Raw genomic sequence first — 27,723 nt, forward strand, 5'->3', positions numbered from 1 at the left:
TCTGGGTGTCATACATTCTAATACAAATAAAACTAATAAAATGAATCGTAGTTATTACATTCTATCAACTTATATATTTCTAATAACGATACGCAATTATATTAAGTTGCAATCAGTCATTATTCAATTATTCCATATTTTCCCCGCCCCCTGGGAGTCTGACAGCCAATGGGATACATTTCTTGTACAGAAACAGGAAACTCTAAGGCAGGGCCCAAGAGAGTGTATAAATCTATCTCATCCATGTGCTTTTTTGCCCAGGATCTCAAAACATGTGGTCCTGTCCACTCCACTGTTAAACCATCTATCCAACCAGCTTCCATATTTCCAGTGTCTTTCTCCCCACTTAGAACTGAATCCAGATGGACATTTCTTCCAACATTAAGAGCATAAGCAGTGCCCTACAGGATCTGACCTCTGACTCAAGTCGCCCAGCTGTCTTTTCTCACAATGGCCAACTAACTGCACAAGGAAGCCTACTTGTTCTCAAAAGCTGTCCCACTGCCATCAAGGCTAATAGCCACTGATTCCTGGAGACAGTCTTTCTTTCATCTTACAACAGAGCCGTACAACTTTGGCAAGAGTTGTCCTTTTGAGGGTGATGCTATAAGGGCACTCCAAAAAGGTAGATTGGACCAAGACAAAAGTCTCAACATAATTGAATTAAACATGATAATTCCCCATTTGCTTCATAATTCAGAATAACAGAATAACAGAGATGGAAGGGACTTTGGAGGTCTTCTAGTCCAACCCTTGCTCAGGTAGCAGACCCTACACCACTTCAGACAAATGGTTGTCCAACATCTTCTTAAAAACTTCCAGTGTTGGAGCATCCACAACTTCTGGAGGCAAGTTGTTCCACTGATTAATTGTTCTAACTGTCAGGAAATTTCTCCTTAGTTCTAGATTGCTTCTCTCCGCAATTGGTTTCTACCCATTGCTTCTTGTCCTACTCTCAGGTGCTTTGGAGAAGAGCTTGACTCCCTCTTCTTTGTGGCAAACCCTGAGCTATTGGAACACTGCTATCATGTCATCCTTAGTAATACTTTTCATTAAACTAGGCACGAAAAGAAGGACTGGGGTGAAATGATAGCAGTGTTTCAATATCTAAAGGGTTGCTACAAAGACGAGGGAATCAAGCTATTCTCCAAAGCACCGGAAGTCAGAACATTCCTCCCTTCTTCCACCATAAAAATTGCAAATGGCTGGCAAATTTTTAGAGGGGATCTGAGGCCACATTAAAGCTCCAATTCAGCCTAGAGCTTCAGGCTATGCATCCCTGCCTTAGAATATTGCAGTTGATATTTACATTCCTATTCTATAACCTCATTCATAACTCTGTCTGACAGCATGAGCTTTATGTGCAAATGAGGCCTTCTCTGCTCACCGCCTCTCTGCTCCCCTTCCATCAGTAAGCCATTTCACAAAAGCCTTAGTCAGTATTCTCCTTTATTAAAACTTGCCCATGCAGGAAAAAAAAATCACAGCTGATTTTCCCCACTCTTCTTGGACAATTACAAGTGTTTGGCTTGAAAGCCGCATCCCATCGTTCACCAGAGTTGTAACCTTCTGATTCCCACTCACTGTGAACATATGAAACTGGGATGTCAGAATTGACTCCAAGATCTTTTATTTTGTTGGTTACCACCTTTAAAGCGCTCCATGGCATAGGACCTAGTTACCTTCGAGACCGCCTGCTGCCACCGACGACCTCCCATCGACCCATACGCTCCCACAGAGAGGGCCTCCTCGGGGTGCCATCAGCCAAACAATGTAGGCTGGTGACCCCCAGGGGGAGGGCCTTCTCTGTGGGGGCACCTACCCTCTGGAATCAGCTGCCCCCAGAGATAAGGAGAATCCAAGACCTCGATGCCTTCCTCCGCGCCCTTAAAACTTTCTTATTTCAGCAAGCCGGGCTGGCTTAACAAATTCTTTTAATAATTTTAATTGGTTTTGTCTTTTTAAATTTGGGGCCAAACAGAGATATTTCTTTTAATTGTTTTTAATGTTTGTATTATATGTTTTTATCTGGCTGTACACTGCCCTGAGTCCTCAGGGAGAAGGGCAGTATATAAATTTGAAATAAAATAAATAAAAATAAAATAAATTTTATGCACATTAGAAGCAAAGAAGAGCTGGTACAGAAGAGACCAATCTCAAATACTAAAGGTTCCAGATCTGGAAAGAATAATGTGGACAAGTATTATATACTACAGTAAGAGTCGTAATGTCTCAGTGGCTTAATGATGCTGGAGATGGTCTCAGCTCTGGATTAAATTTATATTTACCGACAAAGAAATAAAGGGAGACCAGTATAGATCTATTTCAAGCTATTTAGCTCTCATCAGCTAGACATACCTTTCTGGGATTTGAACCTCGGCTCCTTTATTTCTTTGTTGGTAAATATAAATTTAACACAAAATAGTTTGTCGTGAAAGCGACTGCCTGCGAAGGCTCCTGGATTGAGGCTGAAAGGCGAAAGGGAAGCAATATGCTCCTTCCCATATTTGGGTAGACTAGGTTGCCCTGATAGAAAAAACACTCTCAGCTGTGGAAGTTCGAGCCCAGGCACTGCGTGGCAGGGTGAGCTCCCATCACTTACCTCAGCTTCTGTCCACCTAACAGTTCGAAAGCATATTCTATGCAAGGTGGGGAGATGAGCTGGCGCTCTGTGCAGGCAGTCAGATTCCTGATGGCTCTGAATTTTCCTGATTGTGGCCCCAATTTGCAAGGCAGCTCTGGAAAGGGAGGGGGGCCTTGGATGACACTGCAGGAACAGCCGTTCGTCTTTCTCTCTGATGTGAAGCCAGCTTGCCCTCCTCTGGTGCACCTTGGGAAGCACACAGGCATGTCCTACAATAGGGCTGGTACCTTGCCAAGCGAAACTATCATTCTGCACTAGCATTTTTTGTTTCCTGGCTACTATAAAAGTGCCATACACTAATATTAATAATAATGATATAGGACAGCTAAGTTGGGAGTGCTGAAGCACTTCCAGGTTGAAATGATTGAACGATGACATCACCACTGTCCAGGGAATGCTGGGTTGGGGCGCCTTTCACATCTCAGTTATCTATTGAAGTGGTACCCATCTATCGAATTGCAGTTGCCTGCTTTGAAACTGCTGGGTCGGAAGGAGCTGGAGTGTATTTTATATGAAAATAGAAAAATGAAATGTTGTTCAGTGGCTAAGTCATGTCTGACTCTTCACAACCACATAATAGACCATAGCATGCCAGGCTCCCCTGTTCTCCACTGTAGAATAGAATAACAGAGTTGGAAGGGACCTTGTAGGTCATCTAGTCCAACCCCCCACCCAAGCAGGAGACCCTACACCATTTCTGACAAATGGCAGTCCAATCTCTTCTTGAAAGCTTCCAGTAATGAAGCTCCCACAACTTCCGAAGGCAACTTCTATTCCATGGGTTGATTGTTCTCACTGTCAGAAAATTTCTCCTTATTTCCAGGTTGAATCTCTCCTTGATCAGCTTCAATCCATTATTCCTTGTCTGGCCTTCAGATGCTTTGGAAAATAGCTTGACCCCCTCCTCTCTGTGGCAGCCCTTCAGATATTGGAACACTGCTATCATGTCTCCCCTGGTCCTTCTCTTCACTAGACTAGCCATGCCCAGTTCCTGCAACCGTTCTTCATATGTTTTAGCCTCCAGTCCCCTAATCACCTTTGTTGCTCTTCTCTGCACTCTTTGTAGAGTCTCAACAACTTTTTTATAATGTGGTGATCAAAACTTTGGGTCAACTTCGAAACAGATCGGGCCTGTCGCAGCCATTTTCTCTGTTTCTTAGCTTGACACACTTTGGGGAGAGGAGGGAGTTCTGGAAACATCAATAACCTACTATCCCATGGGAACCAAGGCCATCCCAACAGTTGCTGGCCAGAGGCTGGAAGAAGTTGCCAAGAGATGCCAGAATATCTAATTGGACAATGTGACCTGTGACAAGGAGGGAGGGAGATAAGTATTCTTTAATTATACTGAAAGCCTGGAAATTAGTCAGAGCTGGATTTTTTTTTTCATTCATGCCGAAATGATGTACTCAATAAAGCAGTTGTTTGAGAACGTTGAAAGTCTCAAGAGTTGCTGAATTGGTCGGGTTCATTAGTCGGAACCTTGACATTTTGTCTCCCAGATTTTGCCCAAATTCATATCCATTGCATCGATGACATTATCTAACCATCTCATCCTTTGCTATCTCCTTCTCCAGCCTTCCATCTTTCTCAAGGTTAGGGTCAGAGGTGGTATTCAGCCGGTTTGGACCGGTTCGTGAGTACCGGTAACAGTGACTGCAGGTCGGGTGGTCTAACCCCCCCGCCCCCCCGCCCCAGCATAATGCGGTCCTATTTAGCCATGTTTTTGAAACCGGGCACATGCACAGAAGGTTCACGAGAGAGCAAAGTGCATGCGTGGAAGGCACACGCACGCGCGAAGTGAGCATGTGCGCGCAGGACGAACCGGTGGTAAGGTGTTGTGGCCCCGCCCTCTGAGCCTGTCCCATCGGAGGAAGAAAGCTCCGAGCATGAGGAAGAGGAGTCAGCCAGGCCTCCCTCTCCAGGCCCCTCCCCTCTGGCATTGTCTCAGGTGCCGGCCGAGGGAGAGGAGATTAGCAGGGAGACAGGTGGCTCGGATCAGAGTGACGGAGAAACAACATTCCTGGACGCACGCCTCCGAAGGCGTGATAAACGATTGCAGCAGCTCAGGAGGCGTGCTAGGGATTAGAACTGAGTCACTGGACCACACCCCAGAGACTATATAATAGAGGGTGGTGGTCAGTGATCCTTGTGACGAACAAAACTAACCTTGGATAGTCACTAAAGCCTCGTTCGGAACTGCGGAGAGAAAGATTTATTGTTGTCGGACATTTGGAAGCTGAGTATTTGTCTTTCTGTTTTTCTTTGAAAATAAAGGCACTTGGCAGACGGTGTGTCTATCGCTGCCAAGTTGGAGATAAAGAAACTGGGTGCGTTCCAAAGTGTTTCCTTAACCCTCGGCTGGCTGTGTTTGTGTGTGTGTGTGGACGGGGACAGATCAGTAAGGATATGTAAAAGCCACAACTGGTCAGGGTCTTTTCCAATGAGTCCTCTCTCCTCTCAGTAGGTGGCCAAAGTATTTGAGCTTCAGCTTCAGTGTCTGTCCTTCCAAAGAAAAAATGAAATAGCTTGGCATATTACAAGCGATCGTAATTTCAGAATCTGCTGAAGTGAAAGAGAGGCATTTAAAAATGCTACCCTGGACACATGTTTCATTGCAGAATTTATCCAGCCAACAGCCTCACAGTGGTATCAATTGCTGTGAATTTTCAGGTAAGCGGTGGCAAACGAGGTCACCAAATTTCACCTCTCTGCCTTTTTGCACTTTTCTTTGAGGATACAAAAGAAAGTAGCTATTAAGTCTCCATGCCATTTTTCTATTACATTCAGGACGGCTTTTAGTGCAATAAAGTCAAACAGACGTAAAATTAAACATGATCGTAAAAAGAGAAAACGTTGAATAAAAATAATGTTGGAAGCACCACCATCAAAAAGGAAATTTGGAAAAGCATCCAACCCAAACTCTGTCTGAATATGTATGTTTTTTCCCTTTGGACAAGAAAGCCTTAGCCTACCAAACCTATGATTGAAAATTTTATAGACTACAGGTAGTTCTCAACTCACAACCGTTCGTTTAGTGACTGTTCAAAGTTTTAACGGCACTGGAAAGAGCCTTGGTAGTACAGTGGTCTAAGGCACCCTGTTATTAAGCTGGTTATTAAGACCAGCTGCCTGCAATTACTGCAGGTTCGAATCTCGCCAAGGCTCAAGGTCGACTCAGCCTTCCATCCTTTCTAAGGTAGGTAAATTGAGGACCCAGTTTGTGGGGGCAATAAGCTGAGTTTGTATAAATATACAAAAGGATGAAGGCTATTGCTGAGCACATTGTAAGCTGCCCTGAGTCTCCAGAGAAGGGCGGCATATAAATCAAATTAAAAAAAAAAATTGACATGTGACTGTTTTTCACATTTACAACCGTTGCAACATTCCCATGGTTACGTGATCAAAATTTGACTCGCATTTATGATGGTTGCATTGTCCCGGGGTCATGGGATCCCCTTTTGTGACCTTCTGACGAGCAAAATCAATGGGGAAACCAGATTCACTTAACAACCGAGTGACTAACTTAACAACTGCAGTGATTCACTTAACAACTGTGGCAAAAGGGTCATAAAATGGGGCAAAACTCACTTAACAGCTGTCTCACTTAGCAATGGAAATTTTGGGTTCCATTGAAGGTCAAGGAAGAGGGATCTCCTCTCAAGTTCTCAGCAGAACATAAAATTAAAGAGTTCCCAGTGACACACGTCGGAAAGAGATGGGCCCATTAAAGCATCCGATAAGAACAACTCTCAGTTTTTACTTCATAACAAAAGTGAAAAGCTTGTAAACATAGAAAATGAGCTGAGGTGGTGCAGTGGTTAGAGTGCAGTACTGCAGGCTACTTCAGCTGACTGCTAGCTGCTGTTCGGCAGTTCAAATCTCACTGGCTCAAGGTTGACTCAGTTGACTTCCATCCTTCCGAGGTGGGTAAAATGAAGACCCAGCTTGTTTGGGGCAATATGCTGACTCTGTAAACCACTTAGAGAGGGCTGTAAAAGCACTATGAAGCGGTATATAAGTCTAAGTGCTATTCCTAAAATGCTAGATGTTGGGGATCCATTCTCTTCTGTTGTTGACGTCTGTAGAGATTCTCAGTCATCTAGGTCATGATTGTCCCAAAGGTCAGTCTGTCTTCCTTCCTTCCTTCCTTCCTTCCTTCCTTCCTTCCTTCCTTCCTTCCTTCCTTCCTTCCTTCCTTCCTTCCTTTTTTTTAAAGTTTTATTGTTTTATAACTACACATTATGACAAACGCATAACATACAACATATAAATATATCCTCTTTTTAACAAGTGTTTCTTCGTGGTCTGCTTTCCACTATGATTCCTCCCATCCCCCATGTCTCTCATATTGTTTCATTTTCTTCATTGTCCTTCATATATGTTACATACATATTTTACATTTTATATTCTCCCCTATTTGTGCTGTTTTTTAGTTCTGCTCTCAAGCCATTCATACCATTTGTTCCAAATTGTATAGTAATCTGTCTCTTCTTTTTCTTTAATTTCTTTTGTTAACTTGTCCATCTCAGCACATTCTAAAACTTTTTAAATCACTTCTTCATCTGTTGGTGTTTCTTCCCGTTTCCATTTTCGTGCATATCTTATTCAAGCCGCTGTTATGATGTGTAAGATCAGATATTTTATTTCTTTGGTATATGTTCTCGTAAATATTCCTAGTAGAAATGTTTCTGGTTTTCTTTCTATTGGTTGATCTGTTATTATTTTCTAACCATTTCTTTATATTTGTCCAGAATTTTTTTGCCGCCGGGCATGTCCACCATAGATGGTAATAGGTTCCATGGGTTTTCTTACACTTCCAACATGTTGGGTCATTATTTGGGAACATCTTTGCAATTCTTGTTGGTGGTAAGTGCCATCTATAAAACATCTTCAACTGGTTTTCCTTGTATGCCACTGATAATGTTAATTTTGAATTTACTTGCTGTGTTGTTTCCCACTTCTCCAAATCTATTGTATAATTAAAGTTCTGTGCCCATTTAATCATTTAATCTTTCACAATCTCCTCTTCCATTTTATAATTTAGTAAAAATTTATATATCTTGCTAATTAGTTTTTCATTTGTCACTAATATAATTTTGTCTAATTCGTGTTGTTCTCTTTGTATTTCATATGTTTTTGTGTTTTCTTTATGTTTGGATTGGATTTGTATATATATATCCACCAATCTATATCTCTGTTCAAATCTGATTCCAGTTCTTGTTTTGATTTCAGTTTCCCTTGTTGATCTATTAGGTCTTAGTATTTTATTATTTTATTTAATTCTGTTAAATTTGGGTGTTTTAATATTTTTGTCGGTGAAAGCCAAATTGGTATTTTTGTATAGTACTGTTTTTTAATTTTGAACCAAATTTGTAATAATGCATTTCTTATTATATGTCTCTTAAAGTAACTATGTATTTTATATTTTCCATCCCAGAGGCAAGCGTGCCATCCTGCTTGTACCTTTGGGACAACCATGACCTGGATGTCTGAGAATTCCCATAAACACTCACCTTTTTCATTTTTTTAGATTAAAAAAAAAAGTAAAACCAGGCGGGTCAGATGATTCCTAGAATGTTTCTAGGAACATTCCTGGCATATAATTTCCAATGATTTTCTAATATATGAAGCCTTAGAGAGCATATGGATTTGTCCCCTGAATCAGAGGTGAACAAGCGGAAGCAAAGTACTATTACCTGTTTTCAGGATCAGACTCAATAAGATTAGTAAGAGTTAAAGGTTTAAATATATTTCCTTTTATTTACAATAGGCATTCTATATTCACTGAATATTCACAGATAGAAGCAAGGAAAAGGGTGTAGGTGGCTCCTTATATATACAATGGGTGGAGCTATAAGTGGGAGTGGTGAATTATGAATACATTAAGAAGTGAAGAATAAGTTAACCCCTGGTACCCCGTTCATATACTATTTACACATTAGAGAATAAGGCATTTACATCTGACAAATCCCCCTCTAAATGCCGATTCGTTATGCAACACCAATTACATTCAGATTCAGGACAATACAAAACATACAACTTAGAAGTTAAATATTTATGTTGCTTAGAAGGTAAAGGCTTTGTCAATATGTCAGCTAATTGTTCTGAAGTATCACAATGCACTGCTTTGATAAATCCATCCTGAGATAATTGTCTCACATGTTTAAATTTTATATCTATGTGTCTGGACCTTTGTCCAATAGCATCAGATCTAGATATTTCAATGGCTGCTTTATTGTCTTCATGCATAACAAAAGGCAAAGCAGGTTTTTTCCAAACATCTGAAATTAAATCATTAAACCATACAAGGTTATTTGCAGCTTTGGATAAACAAACATATTCCGCTTCTGTCGTTGAAGTGGCCACTAGTTCCTGTTTACCAGTATACCAGTAAACTGGACAGTCATTTAAGAGGAATATATAACCAGATGTACTTTTTCTACATGAGGTGTCTCCAGCCCAGTCCGCATCTGCGTAACATGTAAGCTTTGGTTCTTTATTGTCATTAGGTTCTAACATTAAACAAAAGTCTAGTGTACTTTTCAGATATCTCAAAATTCTTTTAACAGCTTCCCAGTGATACATTGTTGGTTTGCTGACATGTCTGGATAATAAATTGAGTGGTAAGGCGATATCTGGTCTTGTCCAATTAGATATATAAAGAAGTGAACCTATGATTGATCTATAAAATGTGTTATCCTTGAATTCGGGGGAAGATTCATCAGTATTTCTTAGAAAATCAGTTTGCATAGGAGTATCACAAGGTTTGGCATTGTTTAAATTGCATTTATTTAAAAGTTCTATGATCTTATCTCTCTGAGTAAGTTTGAATCCCCTTCTAGTCTTATTAATTTGAACACCAAGATATTTGTTTACTTTGCCTAGGGATTTTAATGAGAAATGTTCATTTAGCTTAGTTACAAAAGTTTCTCTTCTCTCTTTATGTTTTCCTATGTATAAAATGTCATCCACATAAATCAATACAAATTCAATGTAATCATCACCCTTTTTGACAAAGAAACAGTTATCAGCAGTGGTAGCGTTGAAGTCCATGGTTTTAAGTACTTTTACTAAACAATCATACCATCGTTTACCAGATTGTTTTAACCCGTATAAACTCTTGTTTAACAACCAAATCTCATTTTTGTTTGTGTATTGACTGTGAGGTGCTCTTACGTATATTTCCTTATCTAGTTTTGCGTGTAGATACGCAGTCTGTATGTCATATTGAAATACATCAAGATTGAGTGCTGATGCTACCACTAGAGCTGTTTTGACACTCTCTGTTCTTACTGTGGGGGAATACGTGTCAGTATAGTCCTCCGGATATTTCTGTGCATAACCTTGTGCAACTAGTCTGGCTTTGTATAGAGTATTGCCTCCCTCTAAGTTCTTAATTTTATATATCCACCTGGTACCAATAATTGTTTTATCTTTAGGTGCAATTGCAGGTGTAAATACATTTAATCCTTGTAAACTTTCCATCTCCTTTTTCATCGCTAATTCCCATTTTTCTTTTTCTTCACGAGGGAGTTTTAACACTTCCTCATATGTATTAGGTGTTGTTGGCTCACCATCCATGTGCATTATATAATCCTTGTATTTATTTGGCATTTGATTTCTGGTGTTTCTAATAGTTTTTTCAGGTTTACTATCGTTATCATGCAAATATCTTGCTTCCTTTTTTGTTAGTGTGTCTGTCTTTATTTTGTGTTGGCTATTTGTCCAAGTTTTGTTTTTGTTTTTATATTTGTTGATATTTTGCTTTTCTATGGTCCCTTTCTCATGAGATTTTGTATCTTTGTATTTATTTGGAAATATTTCATTAAGATGTAATTTAGACCAGTTGGCCTGTTCATGGAACACAGCTGTTCTGGAGACTATAAATTTGTTATTATTATCAATGAATCTGTACCCTTTAGTGCCAGTCTCATATCCCATAAATCTGAGTCTTCTGGATACGTTTTCTCCCTTTCTTCTTAATTGCTTAGGTATGTGTACGTCTGCAGTGACTCCGAATATGTGCATGTGTGCTAATTTTGGTTTCCTATTATACATCACTTCATATGGTGTCTTATTTGCAATGCTGGACCAGGTTCTATTTTGTGTGTAATTTGAATAATGTAAGGCTTCTGACCAGAATTGTTTGCTTAAGCCAGCATCTTCCAATGTGCATCTAATCATGGTTTGTAATGTTGAATTCTTCCTCTCTGCAATCCCGTTCTGGAACGCAGAAAATGGACTAGATGTGTAATGTAACATTCCTTTGTCTTTTAACCATTGGGAGAATTCTTTAGACATGAATTCACATCCCCTATCTGTCATGATTTGTTTTATTTTGATATTGTGTTGTGTTTCTATGCGTTTGTAAAATTCTTTAAATTTTTGAAAGGTTTCATCTTTGTGTTTTAATGTATAAACAAATCCATAGCGGCTATAATCGTCTACTATTGTCAAGAAGTAACGTTTTCTATAAGTGATTGATGGAGTTAATGGACCAACTAAGTCCATGTGTACTAAATCAAAAATTTTGTTAGTTGATCTAGTAGATTTTCTTGGCCTGGGACTAGTTTTTAGTTTTGTAGATTTACATACTGAGCATTCCAAATAGTTTTCACAATTTTTTATTTTAACACCTTCTGCGTGTTCAGTCATTTTTTGTACTACAGGAAAACTGGCATGTCCTAACTTCCTATGTAAGATGTGAGCACACTCATCATGAATTGGCTTACCTATTTTTGGTTTTTTTTCATTGTGTGCATCTATGTGATCATGAGATATTTTACATTCATCATTATCACTGTTGCTAATATTTTCATCATCTACTTCAATACAATCTCCCATATTTGAATCAATGTTATGCAGCCATTTTTCCTTTGTTATCAGATAAGGTAGGCCTCCTTTAATCATCACAGTGCCTATATTTATTTTATACTTCTCTAAAGTCGCTTTTCCTTTTGAAAAAACAATGTTAATGTCAGAATCTCTACTTAGTTTTATGGCACTTAGTATGTTATGAGGTATTTCAGGTATTAGCAATACCCCCTCTATTTTTCCTAGACCAGGCAGGGTTACATTCCCTCTACCTAATACTTGAACCTTTTTTTGGTTAGCTACCTTTATTACAAAATTATCTTCTGTAAATGAAGACAATATATTTTTGTTATTAGTGGTGTGATTAGTTGCTCCAGAATCAATAAGCCAATTATTGTTCTCATTTTGCTATATGTTAGTTTGTCTTGTTTATTTAACCCATTCATTGAGCCAGATTTTCTATCCTTTGAATTATCTCTGCCCCCTCTATTCTCTTTGTAATTTGGTGGGCTTCTATATCTATGTCTATCTATGGAAGACTGTCTATAATTGTATTTGTTCCTATATTCTGACCTATGTCTTTCCTTTGAAATCTTGGGGCAATCTCTTCTATTGTGTTCCCTGGATCCACAATTGTGACATTTAAATGTTTCATTATATTTTTCTTGGAAAGCTACTTTCCTATATGGTTTGTGTTCTGTGTGATTGTTAGAACGATTTCTTCTTGAATTGTCTTCTGCTATCAATTTATTGGATAGACTTTCTATGGATAAGTATCCTAGATTGATTGTGTCTAAATGTGACATAAAATTGTCCCATGATGGATCAAGTGAGTTGATAATAACACTTTTCATTGTTTGGTCTGAAATCACCTCCCCCCTCAAATGCAGCTCAGCTCTTATTTTGTTTAAAGATATTAAATGCTCACTTATGGAAACCCCTGGTTTTATCCTAGATGAAAAGAAATCTTTAGACATCCTTGTGGTGGTAGCTACACTATCACTGTGAAACAAATTAAACATGCATTGAATAATTTCTGAAACAGTCAGATTTGGCTTAATGCTGTGATACATTGCAGGAGACACACTAGATATTATTAAGAAAAATGCTCTATGGTGTAAACAATCTATTTTTAGAGTCCAAGGTCTTTTTGGGGGACTAGTGATAAAAAATAGTAAGCTTTCCTTCATAAAGACAACCTGGAGCTGTTGATACCATTCTTGCAAGTTAATGCCATCAACCCTTAGCTTCGGGAAGTCACTGGGTAAATTTCCGACATTATTGGGTCCATTACTTACAACCTGAGGTAGTCCGTGGTCTCGTAAATGCAGAAAATTGCAAAACGGCGTGGGGATGCTCGCAACGAGTCTGCGCGGTCTTCTCGTCAGTTCATGTCTTCCCGGGCCGTCTGCGTAGTCTTGCGCATGCGGGTTGTCCATTTCTTCTTTGGAGTCATCGTGGAAGGTTCTCCCCATTGTGGCTCGCTCGTTCTGCTCCTCCTTGGACGAATCGGTCTCTGGTTCGATCCTGGGAGTCCTGACGGCGGCGGCTGTTCTTCCTCTTCTTTTGAGGGCGTTGGTGCTTGCTTCGGTCTGTGGCGTAGGGCGGTATCGGCAAGGCTCTCTGGGTTCAGGCGTCAGCGCTCTCGTAGTCAGGATGGGAGCGGGCAGGTCTTGAGGCATTGGCTTGCTCGCTCGCTTCTTCGTTAGCTTTTTAGTAATTTTTAGTTTTGGCCCAAATGCGGCAAAAAGCGTTTTCATTGCTGATTTTATTTGGTAGTTTGTTGAATCACCTTCACTTTCTGATTCTGATTCTTCTGAGGTGTTTGAATCTTCTTCTTCATTTTCGTTGTCTGGTAATGTTTTTCGCGCCAGAGATTTTGAATTGAGCTTTTTGATTGGCTCTGCTTCGCTCATCTTGGAGGCCTGTTGAAACCAAGATGGCTGCCATTCAAAATTTCGCGCGGGATCACCGTTTTTCTTCTTCGCAATGATTTTCTCTGCAGTCATATCACTCACTATTTTTGGGTCTTTAGACTTTTCATTAGTGATGTTTTTCTCTCTCGCTGCTCCGCTGTTCTTCAGCATATCTTGGAGGTTCGCGATGAGGCTTTCATCATTCTTCTGGCTCTTTAATAATTTTAATATCTCTGACCTGAGTTCGTTATTCTCTATCTCGATTTCCTCCTGGTCATCATTTTCATCTATTATTTCTTCGTCTTCAGTGGTGTATTCTTCGGATTCTCTCGACATTGCGTTTGTGGATTCGTTGATTATTTCTTGTTCTGTTTCCATTTCTTTGCTGTAGGCCCTGGTGTTGGGCCTATCTTTCTTAGACATTTTTAAGTTTTTATTGAGTCAATTAACCATCCTCTGCTACCAGCTTGTTGCAATATTTTCAGGATCAGACTCAATAAGATTAGTAAGAGTTAAAGGTTTAAATATATTTCCTTTTATTTACAATAGGCATTCTATATTCACTGAATATTCACAGATAGAAGCAAGGAAAAGGGTGCATGTAGCTCCTTATATATACAATGGGTGGAGCTATATGTCGGAGTGGTGAATTATGAATACATTAAGAAGTGGAGAATAAGTTAACCCCTGGTACCCCGTTCATATACTATTTACACATTAGAGAATAAGGCATTTACATCTGACAATATATTTAATTGGTATCCTTAAGATTTATATTGACTGTTTCCCTATGACTATCATTAAGTGTTGTACCTTATGATTCTTGATGAATGTATCTTTTCTTTTATGTACTCCAAGAGCGTATGCACCAAGACAAATTCCTTGTGTGTCCAATCACACTAGGCCAATAAAAAATTCTATTCTGTTCTGTTCTGTTCTATTCTATTCTATTCTATTCTATTCTATTCTATTCTATTCTATTCTATTCGGAAAATTATATACCATCACAATCTTAAGGATTCAAGGTAATGGACAGGAGCTATAGTCTAGAATAAAGTCAGTGCAGCACATAATAAATATGGAACAACCAAGAATATATTATGTATGATAATAATATTCATGTCTGGTGCTACTCAACCATTCCAATTAAATCCCCAAATTCTTTCAGAACAAGTGAGATTTTACAAGCTTGTGCAGGCTTCCGAGGCCATAAGAACTGAATATAACTGAATCCCCCCCCCCCTTTTTTTTCTTGGATCAGGAAAAGATTTCCAACCGGGCAGGCATTTCTTCAGTTATGAATTCATTTTTTTATTTCTTTTATTTATAGCTCAACTTCAGGCCTAATTCTTTTCCTCATATTTTTCCACCACTGCCTCCTAAGTGAAATAGGGTAATCTGAGTGATAGAGATCATTTAGCATTCTTAACCAGTCAACTATTGTTGAAATGATATGGAGATAAGTCCACCACTTACGACCACAACTGAGGCAAAATTTTCTCCTGCTAAGCAAGGCAGTTATTTAATTGTGCAGAATTCGCTCTTTACAATCCTTTTTTTTTTTGCCACAGTTGTTCAGTGAATCACTGAGGTTGTTAAGCAAATTATGTGGTTGTTAAGCGAATCTGGCTTTCCCCATTGACTTCGCTAGTTGGAAGGTAACAAATGGTGACCCTGGGACAGTGCAGTTGTCATAAAGACTTCAGGGGTGGGTTCTACTTACCTTTACTACCGGTTCGTAACGGGATCCTGTGCGCGTGCTCGCTTAACTTGCTTGCGCGCCTTGCTTCTGAGCATGCGCAGATCACCAATGATGACATCCGGGGTGGTGGGCAGGGCCTCCCGCCGGTTTTACTACCGGTTCTTGTGAACCTGGCCGAACTAGGAGCAACCCACCGCTGAAAGACGTGCCACTTGCACGTCTGAATTTTGATCACATGACCATGAGGATGCTGCCATGGTAGTAAGTGTGAAAAATGGTCATAAGCCACCATTTTTTAGTGCCATTGAAACTTTGAATGGTCACTAAGTGAACTGTTGTAAGTCAAGAACTGCCTATAAACCTATCCTAATTAGCTTTATTTTGGCACAATGTTTGGATGAGTGTATAAAATGCTCTAAAATGCTATTGGGGATTAACTAGCGATTGGCCCAAAGACTTTGTTTAATGGTGATTTAAACTTTAGTCTCCTGGACCCGAATCCATTGCTTTAACTATTAAATCATGGCTTAGAACAGGGGTCCCCAACCTTTCGGACCTCAGGGACCACTAATTTCATAATTTTAAATCCCGCGGACCACTAATATGATCTGCCTAATGACCGACTGGGTGGGCGTGGCTAGTTGGTCATGTGACTGGGTGGGCATGGCCAACTCAATATCACTCACATCAAGGGGCACCTTGCCAGACTCTACTCACCCCTCCCCTTTCAGCCACTCCTCACCTGCCCACCCAGGCTCCCTAGGGCCCCAACAGGAAGCAGTTGTTGGAGCTAAGCAGCCACCACGAGAAAGAGTTGGCAAAACAGCTGGCTCAGTTCAAATTGGATCTGGCAGAGAAGGAGGCTCAGCATAAGCACCTCACTGAGGATTATAAGCATAGGCTTTCCAAGCAGAGGGAAGACCTGCTGGAGTGCAAGGCCAGGCACCGGTGCCTGGAGGCTCAGCGGGCTGAGATGGTCAGCCAGTTCCTAATGGTGAGAATGATTAATCAGTGGAACAACTTGCCTTCAGAAGTTGTGGGTGCCCCATCACTGGAGGCTTTCAAGAAGAGATTGGACAACCACTTGTCTGAGGTGGTATAAGGTCTGCTACTGTTGTGCCAGTGGCCTGCACGGATCGTGGCTGATCCTGATGATGATGAGGCTGATGTGGGGTTGTGCCAGCAGCTGGCGCAGCCGGCGCTCGCATCAGACAGTGAGGAGGCTGAAGAGGATGTGGTGCCAGAGGCAGAGACTTAGTCTGGGCCTTCAGAACCTCCAGAGGCTCCTTCAAATGGAGAGAGCGAAGTGGAGGAGCCTCTCCTCAATGCTCGAGCACGCAGGGCTACCAAAAGGCAGGAGTGGCTACTCAGGAGGAGGAGGTCTCCTCGAAGTAAGGTTTGAGGATAATTGGCCATGCCCTTAGCCTATTTATGTCCCACGCAGTTAGTAATTTCTTGCTGGAAACAACGTGTAATTATTACAGAGCATTTTTGAAGAGTGAGTGTCTTATCATATTTTGTTTTCTGGGCTGGTTGCCAACCTTTGCCAGACTTTGTTTATTCTTGGTACATTATAACTTTGATTAAGGACCATTGGCGTGTGTCACAATCCTTGGGAATCCGGAGCTGGGGCAGAACAGCTACTTGAGCAGGAGGTTGGACTAGAAGACCTCCAAGGTCCCTTCCAACTCTGTTATTCTACGTTCTAAAGTCATGGCATATTGTGCAGGTTCTGACTACACCCAAGTGAGGCGATTTCTCATCTTCAGGTGCCTTTGAGCGTATGTCTAGGAGAAAATGACCGATGGAGGTACCATCCTTATCTTCTCAAATCTATTCTGACATTTAATTAACAATTCTGAGATTTAATCAATTGAATCAATGATTCCCTGAGATTCTGACATTTAATCAGCCGTTCAGAATGAGGGTAGTAACACGGAGCAGAGCTAACCAGAGGAGCTGTAAAGGAAAGAAAATGTGAGACAAGGCCTATCATTAGCTGAAGGTTGCGCATTTGCAGGATTTGAATACTACTTTTAAAGGGATGGGAGTGAACCCGAAAGAAAAAATATAATCCCAGATTGTATTAAGACCTTTTATCCAACTACTCCATTTATCTAATTACGTTGTTAAGATAACATCAGATCACAGACTGGTGAAGCAGGGGTGATATCCAGCAGGTTTTGACAGGTTCTGGAGAACTGGTAGCAGAAATTTTGAATAGTTCGGTGAACCGGCAAATACCACCTTTGGCTGGCCCCAGAGTGAGGTGGGAATGGGGATTTTGCAGTATCCTTCCCCTGGAGTGGGGGTGGGAATGGAGATTTTGCAGTATCCTTCCCCTGGAGTGGGATGGGAATGGGGATTTTGCAATATTCTTCCCCTGGAGTGGGGTGGGAATGGGGATTTTGCAGTATCCTTCCCCTGGAGTGGAGTGGGAATGGGGATTTTGCAGTATCCTTCCCCTGGAGTGGGGGTGGGAATGGAGATTTTGCAGTATCCTTCCCCTGGAGTGGGATGGGAATGGGGATTTTGCAATATTCTTCCCCTGGAGTGGGGTGGGAATGGGGATTTTGCAGTATCCTTCCCCTGGAGTGGAGTGGGAATGGGGATTTTGCAGTATCCTTCCCCTGGAGTGGGATGGGAATGGGGATTTTGCAATATCCTTCCCCTGGAGTGGGGTGGGAATGGGGATTTTGCAGTATCCTTCCCCTGGAGTGGAGTGGGAATGGGGATTTTGCAGTATCCTTCCCCTGGAGTGGAGTGGGAATGGGGATTTTGCAGTATCCTTCCCCTGGAGTGGAGTGGGAATGGGGATTTTGCAGTATCCTTCCCCTGGAGTGGAGTGGGAATGGAGATTTTGCAGTATCCTTCCCCTGGAGTGGGGTGGGAATGGGGATTTTGCAGTATCCTTCCCCTGGAGTGGAGTGGGAATGGGGATTTTGCAGTATCCTTCCCCTGGAGTGGGGTGGGAATGGAGATTTTGCAGTATCCTTCCCCTGGAGTGGGGTGGGAATGGGGATTTTGCAATATCCTTCCCCTGGAGTGGGGTGGGAATGGAAATTTTGCAGTATCCTTCCCCTGCCATGCCCACCAAGCCACACCACACCCACCAAGCCACGCCCACACAACCGGTAATAAAAAAAAATGGATTTCACCACTGTGGTGAAGGTTTTAATGCAACTTTCCTTCCATCGGTAGTCCCGTTCATTTTGCAACTAAAAGGATGCCACACAGAAATAAAACAATCACCAGTTTTCGTATATTTGAGAGAAGGCCGAGCAGTAGTGAAATTCAAATTTTTTTACTACCGGTTCTGTGGGCGTGGCTTGGTGGGCATGGTGTGGCTTGGTGGGCGTGGCTTGGTGGGCACGGCAAGGGAAGGATACTGCAAAATCTCCATTCCAACCCCACTCCAGGGTAGAAATTTTATTGAGATTATCATGATATACAAGTCGCCCTCGACTTATGACCACAATGGAGCTCAAAGTTTCTGCTAAGTAGGGCAGTTGTTAAATAAGTTTTGTCCCATTTTACGACCTTTCTTGCCACTGTTGTTAAGTAAATCACTGCAGCTGTTAAGTTAGTAACACGGTTGTTGAATCTGGCTTCCCCATTGACTTGGCTTGGCAGAAGGTCGCAGAAGGGGATCACATGACTCAGGGGACAATGCAACCGTCATAAATATGAGTCGGTTGCCATTTTGATTACGTGGAGATGGTGCAACAGTTTTATAAGTGTGAAAAATGGTCATCAGTCACTTTTTTCAGGGCCGTAATAACTCCAATTGGTCCTTAAATGAATGGTTGTAAGTTGAGGACTAGATGAAAAATACAAATGAAAATAAAGGTAACTGGGACATGGGAAAAGGAAAGAAAAGGGAAAAGAAAGTGTGTGATAAAGGGGAATAGAAAAAAAAAACATTGGCTTCCGATATTTATCAGCACATTAAAATACAAAATAAAATTGCAGCTTTTACTTTTACATACAGTACTTAGTAGGTATTAGTCATTCCTGCAACAACATACTAATCTAATCAGTAAAACCCAAAGTCAATATTTTTAATTTTGTGTGTGTGTCTTAACCACAAAATCTAGTAGAAGATTCCAGGTAGAAACGAAACTGGATATATTCTTTTCTTTGATTAAAACAGTTAATTTTGCCATCTCTGCTAGCTCCATCACTTTTTCCATCCATTTTTCCATTGTGGGGATTGATATATCTTTCTATTTTTGTGCATAAAGAAGTCTTGCTGCAGTCAACATATTTTATTTATTTCATTTTTATTTTATTTATTTATTTATTTCATCAAGCATGTATTAGATAACAGATATAAGTATAAACATGATTATGAATACATGAAATGTATACGAATGAAAGGGAATATTAGGTCAGGGACAGTAGGCATTCTGGTTCGCTTACGCACAGCCCCTTTACGGACCTCTGAGGAATGGGAGGAGGTCGACAGTAGACAGTCTAAGGTTAAAGTTTTGGGGGTTTGGGGAAGAAACCACCGAGTCAGGTAGTGCATTGCAGGCATTGACCACTCTGTTACTCAAGTCATATTTTATGCAATCATGTTTGGAGAGGTTTACCATAAGTTTGTATCTATTGTGTGCTTGTGTATTGTTGTGATTGAAGCTGAAATAGTCATTGATAGGTAGGACATTGTAACAAATAATTTTATGCTTAGGTCAGACCAAAGACGGCGAAGTTCTAAGTTGTCTAAACCCAAAATTTCAAGTCTGGTAGCATAAGGTATTCTATTGTGAGCAGAGGAGTGGAGGATTCTTCTTGTGAAATATCTCTGGACTCGTTCAATTGTATTAATGTCCGCTATGCAGTGCGGGTTTCAGACAGATGAGCTGTATTCAAGAATTGGTCTATACAATTATACAATTGGTCTATATTATAACAAAGTTCCAATTTGTTGGAGAGAGACTGGCTGAGCCAGGGGGAGGAGTCAAGTGGGGAACTAGTCTGGAATTGTTACATAGGCATAAGAGAGCAAGGCCAGACTCTCATTGAATGCCATTGAATTTTATCTAGTCTGGCCCAGGAAGATTCTTGTGAAATAGACATCAGCAATAAAGTAGCTAATTGAATACTTCAGGTGTGGATCTGGTTCTTTGTACCAGATATTTCCTCCCCAATCTCTTTATCTGTGCGGGTGGGGACTGTCTTGAAAACATGTTGGATTGCCAAGCTGTGGAAATAGCACATCCCTGGACTGTAATGAGGTGCTATAAAAGATGAATCTGGAGTGAACTAATTACACCCACATTCAAATTAAAATACCTATAGAGATTGCTCAAGGAAACTGCAGAGCAGTGATTTTTAAAAACTTTAAATGACTTCACTGCAATGGTGTCACTATTTGAAATCCTTGGGCTGAATTTTTAAAAGGTGCACGAATGAAGCAGCTCCGAAGACCCAAGGGAGAAGCTCATCATGTTGAGGACCAACAGCCAAATGAAAAATAGTGGAAAATATGCAGGATAATCAAATGGACATGGTACCACAATTCACACCCACTCCTTGGCCCTCTTTTTAGACCAGGGATTCCCAACTTTGGCAACTTTAAGACAACTGGACTTCAACTCCCAAAATTGCATGTTTGGCTGGGGAATTCTGGGAGTTGAAGTCCACATGTCTTTTAAAATTGTCAATGTTGGGAAACCCTACACACACAACACATATCTACATGTTTACACATACACAACACATGTCTAAAAGGGCAGATGTTCAATCATGCAATCATAGCTGTCATCTAGATTTTTTTTACACCTCCCTAAGGATGCTCCAGTCCCAAAGCAACATCTGGCTCCCCAAAGTCTTGGGAACAACCAAGTTGTTGTTGAATTAAAGTTCTAACTATTATGAAAAAGACAACATACTGAATGCATATGTACGGAATGATGCCCATGAAACGTATTTAATAATAAGTCAATGTCAGTGTAAAAACAATCCAATCTTTGCCCTGACCTACACCATCATTATATGCTGCCACATTTTCTCTTCCATTCATTCCCCAATTTTCTCATGCAGTTCTTTTTTATTGCATTCTTCCCCAATGAATGAGTGAAAAGAAATAAAGGAGAAATTTCAGCATAGAGAACCAAAACTGTAGCAGCAGTAATGACAACAGTCCTTCAAATGTCTGGTGGGAATCTACATGTTTGTACATTATGGATGTCAGTTTAGAGTGCAGGGACACCAAGTGGGGAAGATATAGAGAAGGGGCAAACAGTCCAGGCAGTGGTGGGACTTGAATAGTTTAGTTTAGTTTATTTGATTTATATACTGCCCTACTCCCGAAGGACTCAGGGCGGTGAACAGCCACAAGATAAAAACACATAAATACAAAATTTAAAAACAGAATAAAACTGAATAGAACCAATTTGGCCGAAGACAGATTTAAAACACCCCAATAAATTAAAAACAAATTAAAATTTGAGTTTTAAAAAGGAAAAAAGGGAAAAAATTAGGCCAGGCTAGCCTGATGGAATAAAAAGGTCTTGAGAGCGCGGTGGAAGGTGCGTAGATCCGGGATCCTCCATAACTCTGGAGGAGATAACAACCAGTTCTCTGGCTGGGTAGGCGTGGCTGTTTGGTCATATGACTAGGTGGGTGATGTCACTGATCACCACCCAGCCCTGCCTCCTGGCCACTTGCCTCAAAGGCAGACATAGGATTCAGACAGTTGGGGCTAATCCCACCACTGGATGGCCCCACCCCTGCCTGTTTTTTGGCCTGTTCTTTGGCCATTTTTCTGACCATTTTTGGGCCATTTTCCAGGCCATTTTCCGGCTGGTTTTTGGGCCATTTTTGGCCTGAAAAATGGCCTGAAAATGGCCTGAAAAATGAGCAGGGGAGGGGCCAGCCAGTGGTGGGATTTGCCGGTTCGCTGAATTGCACAGAATCTTAACTACCAGTTTGCCTGAACCGGTGTGAACTGGCAGCAGCCCACCTCTGAGCCCAGGTCTTACAAAACATTGTGCCCCAGTACTGATTCTGCAACTTGCACAGAATCCCCATGTTACAGAAACGATGACCCAGCAGCCCCAGAACAACAAAAAACAAAAAAGCAAGAGTCATCTATAACATATAGTGTAAGGGACTGTAACTGCCACTAGGTAGGACAAATAGACAGAAGGCTAGCAGAGCACATCCGTGAACACCAACCCACAATCAAGAGACATGATGAAAACTCATTAGTTTCACAACACATTGACAGACTTCACAGTCATTTCAACTGAGAAATTGTGAACATAGTAGGCTAAGCCAAATCTAAAAATCCTAGATAATTTCTGGAAGCTTGGCAGTCAGACAAAGCAACCATCAACAGGCACATAGAGATAAACAACATCTACCTACCATTCAAAAGAGACAATAGCTAAGCCAAAAAAAGAAACAAAATACCAAAACATCTTCTCACCAGCAATGAACACCCAGATAAGCAGAGATCAACACCTTGATTAATATACTAGACCAACAATCAAGCAGTAAACAACAGCCTAATGAAAGAACCAACAAGAACACTCTCACCAATGCTTACAATTTAACTTTTTCTAATTAGTTTATCGAAATATAAAAGACAAAGAAAAAAATGAGAAAGGGAGGAGAGAAAGAAGTGGGGAGGAGAGAAAGAGGGGGTATAGTGTAATGGGAGAAAAAGAAAAAGGCACCAATTTCGAACTCTCTTTAGCACAGTAGAAGGTAACCACATTACAGCCACAACTTTTTGCTTTTACACAACAGCATGCACAAGCCATTTCTATAAACCCGTGTAGTTTACAAAAACAGAATCAAAGTTTCATTTTCCCCCCCTCATTACACAAATCACCAAATTCTGGAAACAGTTTCAAAACAGAGACAAACTTAGATATAATCTCTGATTTGGATAAAAGAATCCGTTTAACCATCTCTGCTTCTCTTTGCTGTGGGGAATAATATATCATTCATTCTCACATTTTCAAATCTGATCCATAACATTTTACCAACTTTGGAATATTATTCAGCATTACTCGAAGAACCGGTGCTTACAAAGCAAACAGGAAGCAAACCCCACTCATCATCCAGCACTGATGATGTTATCTACTTGGGTAATGAAATGTCTGCAAGGCCTCATTTCAACCCTGAGCTCAGGGGTGAAATGCTCCCAGTTTGGACCGGATTGCCTGATCCGGTAGCGATGGAAGCGAGTGGTTCGGAGAACCGGTAGCAAAAATCCTTGCCCCCACCCCACCATTGCCCAGCTGAGCCATACAATCATCAGAGGCTTTTTTTATATTTTTAAAAGCATTTTTTCTGCAACCTCTTTGGCTGAAAAAATGCTTTTAAAAGTAAAAAAAAAAAAGCCTCTGATGATCACGCGGCTCAGCTGGGATCATCAGAGGCTTTTAAAAGCATTTTTTCTACAACCTCTTCAGATGAAGAGGTTATAGAAAAAATGTTTTTAAAGGAAAAAAAGCCTCTGCTGATCAGGCAAATCAGCTGGGATTATCAGAGGCTTTAAAAAAAAAAAGCTTCTGCAGATCAGGCAAGTCAGCTGGGATCGTCAGAGGCTTTAAAAAAAAAAAGAAAGTCTCTGCCAATAAGGTAAATCAGCTGGGATCGTCAGAGGCTTTAAAAGCATTTTTTTTTCAGCCGAAGAGGTTATAGAAAAAATGGTTTTAAAAGTTAAAAAAAAAAAAAGTTGGCCACACCCACTCAGTCATATTACCCCACCACCACCAAGCCACGCCCACAGAACTGGTAGTAACAAATTTTACATTTCACCACTGCCTGAGCTACAAATATTCTCCTTTATCAGTACCACCATAAATTGCACAACACTGAGAGCCCTCAATTCCCTACAATTGTTTGGGAAACCATTTGGACTCACAATTTGGCAGCTGCGGAAAAGATCCATGCTTTCCACATCTGCACCAACTAATAAATCACACGGTGAACTGCAAGACGCTGGGGTTCCCCCCCCCCAGAGTTTGCCAAAAGAGGCAGACCAATTCCTACCGAGGAACAGACAGAGTGATAAACTTCTCAGCTGCCTCCATTTGATTTTTTTTCAGATACGGCATTTTGTTTACTAAGCATGTGTGGGTCACCCTGAGATTTCCCTAGACAGAAACTCTCTATCCAATCATCCCTTGACTTGAAATATTTATTAAAGCAGCAGCTATTTCATTTTGGGTGAGTCAGCTCTGTGTTCCTTCCAAACAGAAGGAATGTTGCTGAAGGCGAAAATGGGATTTTTTTAAAAAAAATAATAATAAAAATCCCCAGTATGATTGCAACTATTTTTGACTAGGTTGGCATTCCTGTGTTTTGAGCATCTGTTCTTCCATACCAGCTACATTTATACCCCAGGGTTTTGTTTTATTTTTTTTCCCCAAGCAGATGGCAGCATACATCTAGATGACTTTTGGTGATCCCTGCAAAAGCTCACCAGGGTGGACAATGAGCACTTTGATCAGAGGCCATTCGGAAATGTTAGAATTGCTGGTTAAACTGGGAACAGAAATGATAACATACTGCATCTATAGTATATCCAAGGAAACTGTATGCGAAGGTCCCATGAGTCAAGTTGGAAAGCAGCCGTTGCATAGAAAAAAATAATAGAATAGTGTAGAGTAGAGTGGAGTGGAGTGGAGTGGAGTGGAACGGAATGGAACGGAACAGAACAGAACAACAGAACAGAACAGAATAGAAAATATGGACTGGAAAATAATAGAATAGAATAGAATAGAATAGAATAGAATAGAATAGAATAGAATAGAATAGAAGCCGTTGCATAGAAAAAAATAATAGAATAATGTAGAGTAGAGTAGAGTAGAGTAGAGTAGAGTAGAGTAGAGTGGAGCGGAACGGAATGGAACAGGACAGGACAGGACAGGACAGGACAGGACAGAACAGAACAACAGAACAAAACAGAACAGAATAAAACAACAAAATAGAAAATATGGACTGGAAAATAGAATAGAATAGAATAGAATAGAATAGAATAGAATAGAATAGAATAGAATAGAATAGAATAGAATAGAATAGAAGCCGTTGCATAGAAAAAAATAATAGAATAATGTAGAGTAGAGTAGAGTAGAGTAGAGTAGAGTAGAGTAGAGCGGAACGGAACGGAACGGAACAGGACAGGACAGGACAGGACAGGACAGGACAGAACAGAACAACAGAACAAAACAGAACAGAATAAAACAACAAAATAGAAAATATGGACTGGAAAATAGAATAGAATAGAATAGAATAGAATAGAATAGAATAGAATAGAATAGAATAGAATAGAATAGAATAGAAAGGGATCATGTAAACACAAAACTCAAAATGTTAACAAAGCTGTAAAGATTTTAAAATCCACACTGCCTAATGGTTTTCTAAAACTGTCATTCATCAGAATGAATAAATATGCTATATGACGGTGTTTTCAATCAATCAGAGTAGTGCTGGAAGGGACCTTGGAGGTCTTCTAGTCCAACCCCCTTCTCTAGCAGGAAACCCGATACCATTTCAGACAAGTGGCTATCCAGTCTTTTCTTGAAAACCTCCAGTCATGAAGCACCTACAACCTCTGAAGGCAAACTGTTCCACTGGTTAATTTGTTCTCCCTGTGAGGAAGTTCCTCCTTAATTCCAGGTTGCTTCTCTCTTTGATTAGTTTCCATCCATTCTTTCCTGTCCTGCCCTCTGGTGCTGTTCTTTGTGGCAGCCCCTCAAATGCTGAAACACTGCTATCATGTCACCCCTAGTCAGGGGTGGTATTCACTTACCTTCACTACCAGTTTGCAAATGTGAACGCACATGCGTGCACCCAAGTGGTGGGTTCCTCCTGGTTCAGCCCGGTTCTCCCGAGCCGGTAGCGGTGACGATATGATGTCACTGAACCGGTTCTGCCCCCCCGCCCCCTGCCCACCCCCCTTGCCCCCCACCCCCGCATTATTCTTACCTTTTATTTGGCCCCACCCCCAATCTATTGCTGCCTTCTGAGTCCCAGCTGATGGCTGGAGGGAAAAAAACTGTTTAAACTCTTGCCGTGGGGCTTCAAAGGGCCGCCCTACAGCTGATCAGTGTTAAAAGAAAACAAATGAGTAGACCAGTGCCTGCAAAAATACATGAGTGGATCAGTGCCTGTAAAAATAAATGAGTAGACCAGTGCCTGCAAAAATACATGAGTAGATCAGTGCCTGCAAAAATACATGAGTAGATCAGTGCCTGCAAACAATAAATGGGTAGATCAGTACAGCTCTGCAAGCAGTTAAAAGCCCGGTAGACCAGTACCTCTGCTAAATTCTAAATAATTGTCACATGACCATTAAGCCACGCCCACAAAATAAGCCACGCCCACAGAACCGGTAGTAAAAAAATTTAGAACCCACCCCTGGTGCACACACCACCTCCGCTCATGTGCAGGGCCTTCCACACATGCGTAGGGCATCAAAAACGGGACGTGATGACATCCAGGCAGGTGGGCGGAGCCTCCCAGAGCTGCTGCTACCGCTTTGTCCGAACCGGATAGAACCGGCTGAATACCACCACTGCCCCTGGTCCTTCTTTTCTCTAGACTAGCCAAACCCAAATCCCGCAACCGTTCTTCATATGTTTTAGTCTCCAGGCCTTTAATCATGTTAGTTGCTCTTCTCTGCACTTTTCCCAAAGTCTCAACTTCTTTTTTGTTAGTGTGGTGACCAAAACTGGATGCAGTTCAGGATCAGCCAAGATCAGCGAGGTGTTGCCACCTCCTTAGGTTTTAAAAGAAAGGACAAAATGGAAATCAAACAACTTTCTCTTCTACTTCTGCCTCCTTTCATTGCAAAATGGTAGAACTACAGTTCTGAAGGATTCACGCCTTAGTAGCTAGCAGTTAAGTCTCAAAGCATAGCATGGACCAGAGAGACAACTTGTGTTCGGTACCGTACTATGTCCATGGATAGACAGGAAGCAGAGTTTGCCACGTTCCATCTTGCAGCTGCTGAGTTACATTTTTGAACTATTTTAGGACCATTATGCTCCTCCTCCCTTCTCCAAGTATATATTTAACCGAACAAACAAATATCCTTTGGGTTTTTAAAGGATGGGAAACAGCTGTTGCAGAATAAGTGAAGGCAGCATACGGCGGATGGAATAGAAGCCACGGAACTAGGGAACTGGAGGGCATCTCAGCAGCCTTTTAAGCCAAAGGTAAATGAGTCCCTGCAGATTTTACTCTGCTAGTCGCTGCTAACTGTAGGGGGTGGTACTCATCTCCATTTCAAGGCCATTGAGTCAGCGCTCTCTGAAGATGTTTCTGCGGGCATGTGACCAGCACAGAGCACTGTTACCTTCGCACCACAGTGACACCTATTTATCTACTTGCATTTGTGTGCTTTTGAATTGCTAGGCTGGTAGGAGCTGGAGTAAGGATGGGAGCTCACCAGGGGTGGGCTGCTGGGGGTTTGCAGGAGTTCGGGTTCTAGCTAAGATTCTGTGCAGTTCAGAGAACCCCCAAATCCCACTCCTGGCTGGCCCTGCCAACCCCACCCCGCCCCTCCCAGGAGTCCCCACAAATCCCATTTTGGATGCAGGTAACTGTGGGGATGAGGTGGCTCAGTGGCTAAGATGCTGAGCTTGTTGATCAAAAGGTCAGCAGTTCGAATCCCT

The 27,723-nt window shown here is 41.2% G+C and overlaps 1 long non-coding RNA gene across 1 annotated transcript in view; it reads right to left on the minus strand.

Moving 5' to 3' along the window:
• The window catches only part of LOC132712301 (uncharacterized), a 61,641-nt gene extending 35,671 nt beyond the window's left edge, over nucleotides 1-25,970 (minus strand). Inside the window, exon 1 of the long non-coding RNA XR_009622994.1 lies at nucleotides 25,857-25,970. This is a non-coding gene — a long non-coding RNA (uncharacterized LOC132712301). The remainder of the gene's footprint in view (nucleotides 1-25,856) is intronic.
• Between the last annotated feature and the right edge of the window lie 1,753 nt (nucleotides 25,971-27,723).

The sequence above is a fragment of the Pantherophis guttatus genome, chromosome 1 (assembly GCF_059756535.1).
Source record: "Pantherophis guttatus breed Tessera chromosome 1, ASM5975653v1, whole genome shotgun sequence".
Lineage (NCBI taxonomy): Eukaryota > Metazoa > Chordata > Lepidosauria > Squamata > Colubridae > Pantherophis > Pantherophis guttatus.